We start from the raw sequence: 8,320 nt of genomic DNA, 5'->3' as shown, positions 1-8,320 counted from the left end.
AGAAAGAAACCGCCATGCACAACTCCTCGTCGTGTTTTTTTTTTTTTTTTTTTTTTTTTTTTTTTTTTTTTTTATCCGACGGCATGGAGATTGCACGCTTGCGCACAGACTGAGATCTGGGAGCGGGGTGCGACTCATAACTCACAGAGCTCTGATAACTCGTTGACTCGCACGCCGCCGGTGAAAGATGATCAGTTATTGTTTTCTTATAGTTCAAGGAGCGTTGTTTAGCAGGTGGCCAACCCTGCTGCCCTCTGCGTTCATTCGCGCGCACTCCTTTGAAGTGCGAAATCTGGGTTTGCTTCGGCATTAAAACAAAGCGAGATTCACTTCTCTCTTCTCTTGCGCTTTGCTCCGACGCTTGTTTTTTATACTGCATTTTTACGTATAAGCCCGCCTTTTACTTGGTCTTTGTTCCGATGCTTGTTTTCTGTGTTATATATTTTACATTCAAGTGGGTTAGGGTTAGAAACAAGCCACCGGATTCCCGCTCATTTCCTTTGACTTTAGTCTCTGCATGCTTTGTTTCACCTTGCGATGGACCGCTACGGACTCTTCAAGTCACCCCAGGCAATCCAGCACCGTGAGTTTAGTAAGATCAGTGCTTTTTTGAGGCATTTAGCATTTTTTTTGCAATTGTCTATATGCGTTTGACAATGTCAGCTTTATGCCGCTTATGCCGGAAACATGGCACAATGTAGTTGTCTAGTGCCAATTTTTACGTTTAGGAATTAGAGAAATGGAATGGAACGATTCAGCCATTCGAGGAGTGGGAATGGGACCAGTGTCCCCAATCCTAGGAGTTGAAAGATATTGAATTACTGAAAACACTAATTCCCGGAATGGAATTGGAATGGAATGGGGGTGCCCATTCCGTAACACTGGTCGGGACGGTGCGGGAACGGTGGACTATTCGAACCAGCGGCGACGGAGCTGCCGGCAATGGCGATGTAAATGGATGGATGCTGGCGGCGGTGCCCCCTTATATTGGGTGGTATCTTGCGCCACCTAGCCTGGAGCCCTTTCTGAATCTTTCAAATTCTACGTCGAACTTTTATATCCCGTATGACCGGATAACCGGCATGATCTATTAATTTCGTGCGCAATTTCACACTTCCTCAAGTCTACTACCAATCTTACAACCCCCTATTTACGACTACTTTGTGGCGGCGTCGATCACGAAATGTAGCTGACTATCGGAGTCGATGGGCGCCACCACGATTGTTTTGTTCCTTAGAGCTTGCGTTCCGGTAGCCGATAACGATGTTACATGTTTGAAAATATTTTATTTGTCTCCACGTTCCGAAACAAAATCGACAAGACCCACCGCGAGCACGTTTCACATCACTCCTTACGCCACATTTCGTCCCCGATGAACGGCGACCGTATTTTCTTTCTGTTGTAGCTTTTCCTTAAAATCGCATTCACGTCTATCGCAAAGGAACCGATGTGGTCTCACCATTTTGAGCAGAAGCTCGCGGTAAATCCAAATCTCTGTATGCCCGTTGTTCAAGAGCCGTAAACATCACACAATGCGCCCTTTGTCTCGCTGGCCTCGCTCCTTGCCGAAAAGAGTTTTGTTGGCTTCGTCTTTAGGGCGTTAAGGCCAATTCACACTTGCGACAGCCGCTGGAGCGACCAGCAACTAGCGACTGGTTTTTGGTCGCCGAGCGACCAAAACAGGTCGCTAGCGACCGGTTTTGGGCAGCCGCTCCCTGACCAATTTTCAAGTCGCAAAAACCAGTCGCTGGGCGCCGGAGCCAATTAGCGCCACTGTATATGTTCCCGTAGGGAGCAGAGTAACGCCAACCGTAGCTCCCCCACTCGGCGACTAACGGCGAATGCCAAAAAGGTTCCAACTCTTGCATTGTGGACGTATCGCGTATAGAAGAAAGTGGGTGTTTTGTAATATCTGGGCCTTTCATCGTGTGAAAACTATTTTTAATATCATAGGTAAGCACTCTAAAAGCATTTGCAGCACTTGCTGTGATGTGAGCGAGCGAAGAAGTTTTGTTTTGAGCCCAGATCACCTTACGGTAAGTAGCAGACGACGCAGCGGGCTCTGCGGAGAGTAGGCGGCAGTTCTGCGGTTCTATCGCCAACTTTTCGAAGAGTTTCCCGAGTTTTCAAAGGAAACCGTGTCAGTACAAAGGCAATATTGTGTCAGTACAATATTCGGAATGCCGACGATCCTTTTTATTAGAGCGTTTTTTTACTCTTCATTTCTAATAGAATCGTTGGGTGTTGTCGAGCGGATTCGTTTATGTTGAAGTGCATGTCGTGTTGATAGCACAAATTGTCAAAGCACCTTCCTTGCTACCGCTAACAGTATTTCAAGGTGTTTCTACGGTAGACTATAGTTCTATATTACTTGAAATCCGAAGTGAGAAGCTGGAAAAAATAACGTTGTAACATCGTTGACATTGGTCATAACGGTAATTACGATCGTGTCCTCGCCGAATTTCGACCGGAGGGATTATACAAAACTTCTTGCTTGCTGCTTGGCGAAATCTCTTGTGGGTTTCCCCTTTTATGGGGGTACCACTTAGAAACACAAAAGGTTTCTTGGGTTCGGATAAAGACGTGTTTATTGACTGCAATGACAACACGCTTGCCCGAAGGCCAACAATGGTGGAGATGACGGCGCTGTCTCTTTTGACAGGATCACCAGTCGGAGTCCGCGCTGCCGCTATTGACAGTATCACGGAGGGGGAGGAACAGATAAGGATATGAACCCAGGTAGCACCAAGTTCTGGGCCAAAACTTGGCTTTTGTCTGGAAGTTTAGGGCATTGAAAGGCCCGAAGAAGCCAAAGTAGAGCCAAACCTGACCTCCCTTGGCAACAGCCTGGGTATTTTGGCCCTAATTCGCCAAACAAGTGGCAAACTTAGGCTTCACTTTTTGATAGTTCGGCTGTCATTCGGCACCTTCGGGCCAAAATCGCCACAGATGTGCCAGAGTTAGGCTTACTACCTTGTAGTTCGGTTGACATCTGGCGTCTTTGGGCCCAAGTCGCCAAACGAGTGCCAAAGTTAGGCTTAGCTTCCCGATAGTTTGGCTGTCATCTGGCAGTTACGGGCCAAAGTTGCCAGAAAAGTGCCAGAACTAGGCTTACTGCCTTGAAGTTTGGCTGATGAGGTATTTGATGTACGCGGGGGGTCTCCATCTTAATTAAATAGAGATAAAGTTTTATTCGGCTGGCCAATTTATCTTATTTTGGGTGTCTCTTGATTTCTCAAGTACAAAGGTTGGCTGAATGTTTTGACGCGGCTGGACCAGGCTTTGCAAACGCAAATTGTGCCGGATGTTGTACTCGCGCGTAGGTTCACACACAAATATCGGGACGCGCCGTGAGACTGGTTCTACATTAAGGCGCGTTTACACCGGCAATGCGATCTAGTCGCGCGATAACGTTCATCGCAAAAGCGACCATCGCGGGCAAAAAGCGACGCGATTTGAGCAGTCGCTTGCTGAGCCGACTTTTTGCGTTGCAATCTAGTTGCGGAGAGGCTGAGTCAATCAATTGCGTTCGGAGCAAGTGTTTTTGAGAAGCGACTCACCAACGAAGGCGTTGGACTCGCCCATCGCGCACGCCAGAATGACCATCTAATTACTTTTTTTTTTTTTTTTTTTTTTTTGCGATGCGATTTAGTCGCATCGTGCGACTTCAAGCAACCCCGGTGTTACTGCGCCTTTACAGAAAGTGCTGCCGTCGTGCTAGCGGTGTATTGCAAAAGCGAGCGTTGCTCTGTGTGTGTCTTGCATTGTGATTGAGCACTGTCAAATCCTAGCGATAACAAAGAGCGGAAACGACCGGGGCTCCGTGGCGCGGCTCCCGCACTTGGGGAATTAAAATGAAATCCCGTAACTTGTATTATTTTAGCGTGTTTCTACTTTTTAAACATTTAGAAAGTGGAGACACAAAAGGGACGATACAGACAGCACAATCTTTCAACTTCAACAACATTAATTTTCGGCTTCAAGCTCAAAGCCCGCCCGCTCCGTTGAAGTACGGGAAAGAAAAATCTTGGGGGAAGGAGAGGAAGCGGAGGAAGTGTACGCGATCCCCCTGTCCTGCGGGGCCAGGTACATCGGGCAAACGGGGCGATGCCTCAACCACCGACTCCGAGAACATCAAATGGACGCCGAAAGAGCTGCTTCGGATTCTCAGCACCCGATCGTCATTCACGGGAGAAAATGTCCCGGCTGCGCGCCTAATTTCGCCGGCACGACAGCCATGGGAGGCCACTGCGAGCGAGTCGGGAGCGGATGGCGACAAGCCCGCAAGATATAAGCACCCCTTCCATTTGGCTCTCAAGAAAGGAGATTATCTTTCTGAGGCCCACAATGGAAGCCGGACGCTGACAGACTAGGAAAGGCGACAAGGTCACCGGCAGAAGCGGCCTTTCCTCTCATGCGTTGTTGATGCCCCTTCGACCTCGCCTTTTGCAAATCCTCCCCACCTGCCTTTGTGTCTTCGTGTGGATGCAAAAGGGTGAAGCGAAACGCGTGACCCGGCGTAACCTCTCTACTTAGGGCGCGTAGGACAAAAACGTTTGGACGAAAATTTGTCACGTGACTCTCGCTGTCACGTTGATGGGACCTCTGGGGCTGCCGTTTTCACCGTTTGCCTAGTTATAGACCTTTTCCGCAAGGGCGCCGCCATCTTGAATTGTCGTCACTTCCAGTATGGGCGAAAACATTGTTTTGCCGTCGCCACGCCGATAGAAGGCATTTAGGACATAAGCGTAACCGTCACAGATTCTCGTTTTGCCTCCCCTCTATTTTTTTTACTATTTACAGGTTGAAACGTTCTGATATTTTTTCGTCGCCCATACCGGATATGCCTACTTGGCGGTCGGGGGCGAGAGTAAGCGGAAAAGGTCTATACACGAACTCATCTCTGTTACGTCACGGCGCGGTGGTGGCGCGTCGGACGCACTTCCGGTCTGGGGCTGTGGGCGGAAGTGCCCATTTGAGACGTGTATTCCTGCGTTGTTTTGAAAGGAACCAGACAAAAACCTGCCTTGTCGTCAAAATGCTGCGACTGGGGCTGTACCAAGAGAGTCGAGAAAGGTTTGAAGGTCAGTTTTCATGCGCTCGGTCGTCCGAGAACGCGGATATGTGCCGTGAAAAGGGAAAACCAGACGCCGTCGGACCACGATTGCTTGGGCGGGAAGCATTTTGGGTTAAATTCACGGGAACTACTGGCCATCAAATTTATTTGTTTGGTTCCAAAATGAACGCCGGAAAACCGTCAAGTTGTGCGGACCACCTGCGGACTACGTTTAGTGCGTCTTCAAGTTCAAACGGTCGCCTGATCGTTCGAACTGTCGTCTGCTCTTTCAAACGTTTCTGCTTGTCGTCTGCTCTTTTAGAGGACACCGGCCCGTAGACCAAACGTGGGCCCGGTAATTGCAATAAGAATTAAGTGCAGGCCTTTAAAGACTTAAGTTTGAAGGTTGATAAGCAGGCTCGACGTAAACAGTAGATACAAGGAGATGTTGATCATTGTTACCAGTGGCCATCACCGACTTGTTATGCCTGATTCACTTGGTTAGATTCTGCTTGCGATTTTCAGTATCGACGTCGACCATCTCAGCTACGGTTCACACTTTTGCAGTCCGAGCGACGTCGCTACTGAAAATTGCGAGCGAAATCTCATCATGTGAATCAGGCTTTGGCGTACGTTCTGCGGCGTCCACGCAGAATGAATCGCCGCATGTCAGATTATTCACGCGAAGTTTTGCGGTGTAACGAGCCTCGTTAATTTCGCTGACGATGCTCAAGTAGTCAGACATCGTTAGGAGGACGTAGGATCAACAGTTCCAACGCGAAAAAGAGCGCGGGAACTCACACCGGCGCCGACAACATCGCATTTCAATGGTTTGTTTATGGGCGACGGCGAGCTTTTTGCCCACACCCCCATCGCGCATGCGCGGCGCTGGTGGCGTCCGCTAGGGGCGCACCGGGCGCTCCGGTTTGTTTGTAAACATGAATTGGTGTATAGAAATAGGCGGGCCACGTAGGTCCGGTTTTCGAAATGCGCTCTTCAGTATTCTGTTGCTTTCGTGTGCTGCAGACGCGGCCATGTTTTTTTCGTCGTAAATGGCCGGAATACGTCAATGCCAATTTTTCGGTTACAGCCATTTTTTTTCACCGGAGTTCGTGGAATTCTCGTGGTGTGTTTGTTGGACACGCTTCAGCAAAAACTGCTCTTTGCCGACGACGAGACGTCAGTTGAATGTGCGCAACCTTCTTTCTCGAGTGTGTTTGTGGGGTGCCCTGAGTTGGATTATACATCTATTAAGGATTACATGATATCGATATTTTATTAGTAAGTACACAGCAAGCATGCTTCTGATAGTAGTCCTGCTTTCCTCTCAATCTACGCGGTTTTTTGTGTGATGAGTTTTGCTTGGCATGAGGACAGTGTGAATTCTATTTTATAATTTGCTTTTCGTTCTACAGAGAAGTGTGACCTTTGTAAATATGTCGAGAATACACTGTGTGTAATGATAGTGGTTTAATAAACTTCTGAGAGCGATCGAAAAAAATTTTGTTTGTCCGTATATGTGATTGAATATGCAACAAATGATATGCAACGTACACATACTTGCACGACGCTCGGCCAAGACGGAGCAGACGCATCGTAGAGTATTCGCACAAGATTGCGGGAACGCTAGGTCGGGGCAAAACAGCTGTACGGCAATACCTGCCGGATATCAAACGGTGGTGGAAAACTGGACATTTGAGCGATATTGGAACCGACTTTCGGCCGGCACTGGCACGATACTGCAAAGTATTGTTGTGCTGCTTGGGAACGGAGGTGATGACATCTTACCATCGTGTTTCCAACGATTATTTTATTTAATTCTCTTCTGGGACGCGTGAAACAGAACTTCTGTGACACACCAGAGATATTCGAAACTTGGTCAGGCCTCTCGGCTTTCTTTGCCACTTTTGGCACTTATTTGGCTCTTCAGTGGGTAGCCAGAGAAGAGCCAAACTTCGGCATGCCCCGAATCGCCAAATTAAGCCTGGCACTTACTTTGGCAGAATTGTGGCGCACCAGAGAAAATCCAAACTTGGCATGTCCGAAATACAGAAATTAGGCGTTGCTTTGGCAGTTATGGCTCAAGTCTGGCACTTACTTTGACACAACTGTGGCGGACCAGAGAAAAGCCAAACTCGGCATGGCCGAAATAGCGAAATTAGGCGTTGCTTTGATAGTTATGGCTCAAGTATGGCACACTTCGGCAATCCTGTTGCCTACCAGAGAAACGCCAAACTTTGGCGTGTCCGAAATACCCAAATTAGGCGTTGCTCTGGCAGTTATGGCTGAATTATGGCACCAACTTTGGCGCTCCTCGGGCGGACCAGAGAAACGCCAAACCTTGGTATGCCCCGAATTCCCAGATTAGGATTTACTGTGGCAGTTATGGCTCAAGTATGGCACCAATTTTGGCGCTCCTCTGGCGCACCAGAGCAACGCAAACTTTGGCATGTCCGAAATACCCAAATTGGGTGTTGCTCTGACAGTTACGGCTCAAGTATGGCACTGCTTTGGCACTCCTGTGGTGGACCAGAGAAAAGCCAAACTTTGGCATGTCCAAAATACCCAAATTAGGCGTTGCTCTGGCAGTTATGGCTCTAGTATGACACTACTTCGGCACTCCTGTGGCAGACCAAACTTTAGCACGTCCCAAATACCGAAATTAGGCTTTGCTCTGGCAGTTATGGCTGAAGTATGGCACCAACTTTGGCGCTCCTCTGGCGGACGAGAGAAATGCCAAACCTTGGCATGATCCGAATTCCCAGATAGGGATTTACTATGGCAGTTATGGCTCAAGTATGGCACCAATTGTGGCGCTCCTCTGGCGTACCAGAGAAGAGCCAAACTTTGGCATGCCCTTGGATCGCCCAACTAAGGCTATTGTTTGGCACCGTACTTTGGCACTGATGAGTGCCATGGTGCAAAAACCTAACTGCGCCAAAGTTGGGCCCTTATGTTTGCCGGACCTTTGCCCAAGTTGGGCATTCCTCTGGCGTGCTACCTGGGTGGCTTCCGCCGGCACCTTAGTACTCAAGACGTCCTCCTCCAACTAAAAAAGGACGTATTCGACAACACCACCCGGAACACCCAGAGAGGCATGTTCACACTGAACCTCAAAGGGACGTTTGATGAGGGGCTCCACGATGCGATGCTCTCCACCTTTAACGACACTGACTGCAACGAGCGCGCCTACAATTACGTTCGATCCCTCTTAACGGGACGCACAGCACAAATCAAGATAGGTGACTTAGAGTCGGACACCCT

This window comes from Ixodes scapularis, unplaced genomic scaffold, assembly GCF_016920785.2.
Source record: "Ixodes scapularis isolate PalLabHiFi unplaced genomic scaffold, ASM1692078v2 PGA_scaffold8__174_contigs__length_109621045, whole genome shotgun sequence".
In the NCBI taxonomy this organism is placed as follows: domain Eukaryota; kingdom Metazoa; phylum Arthropoda; class Arachnida; order Ixodida; family Ixodidae; genus Ixodes; species Ixodes scapularis.
This window is presented reverse-complemented; position numbering follows the sequence as displayed.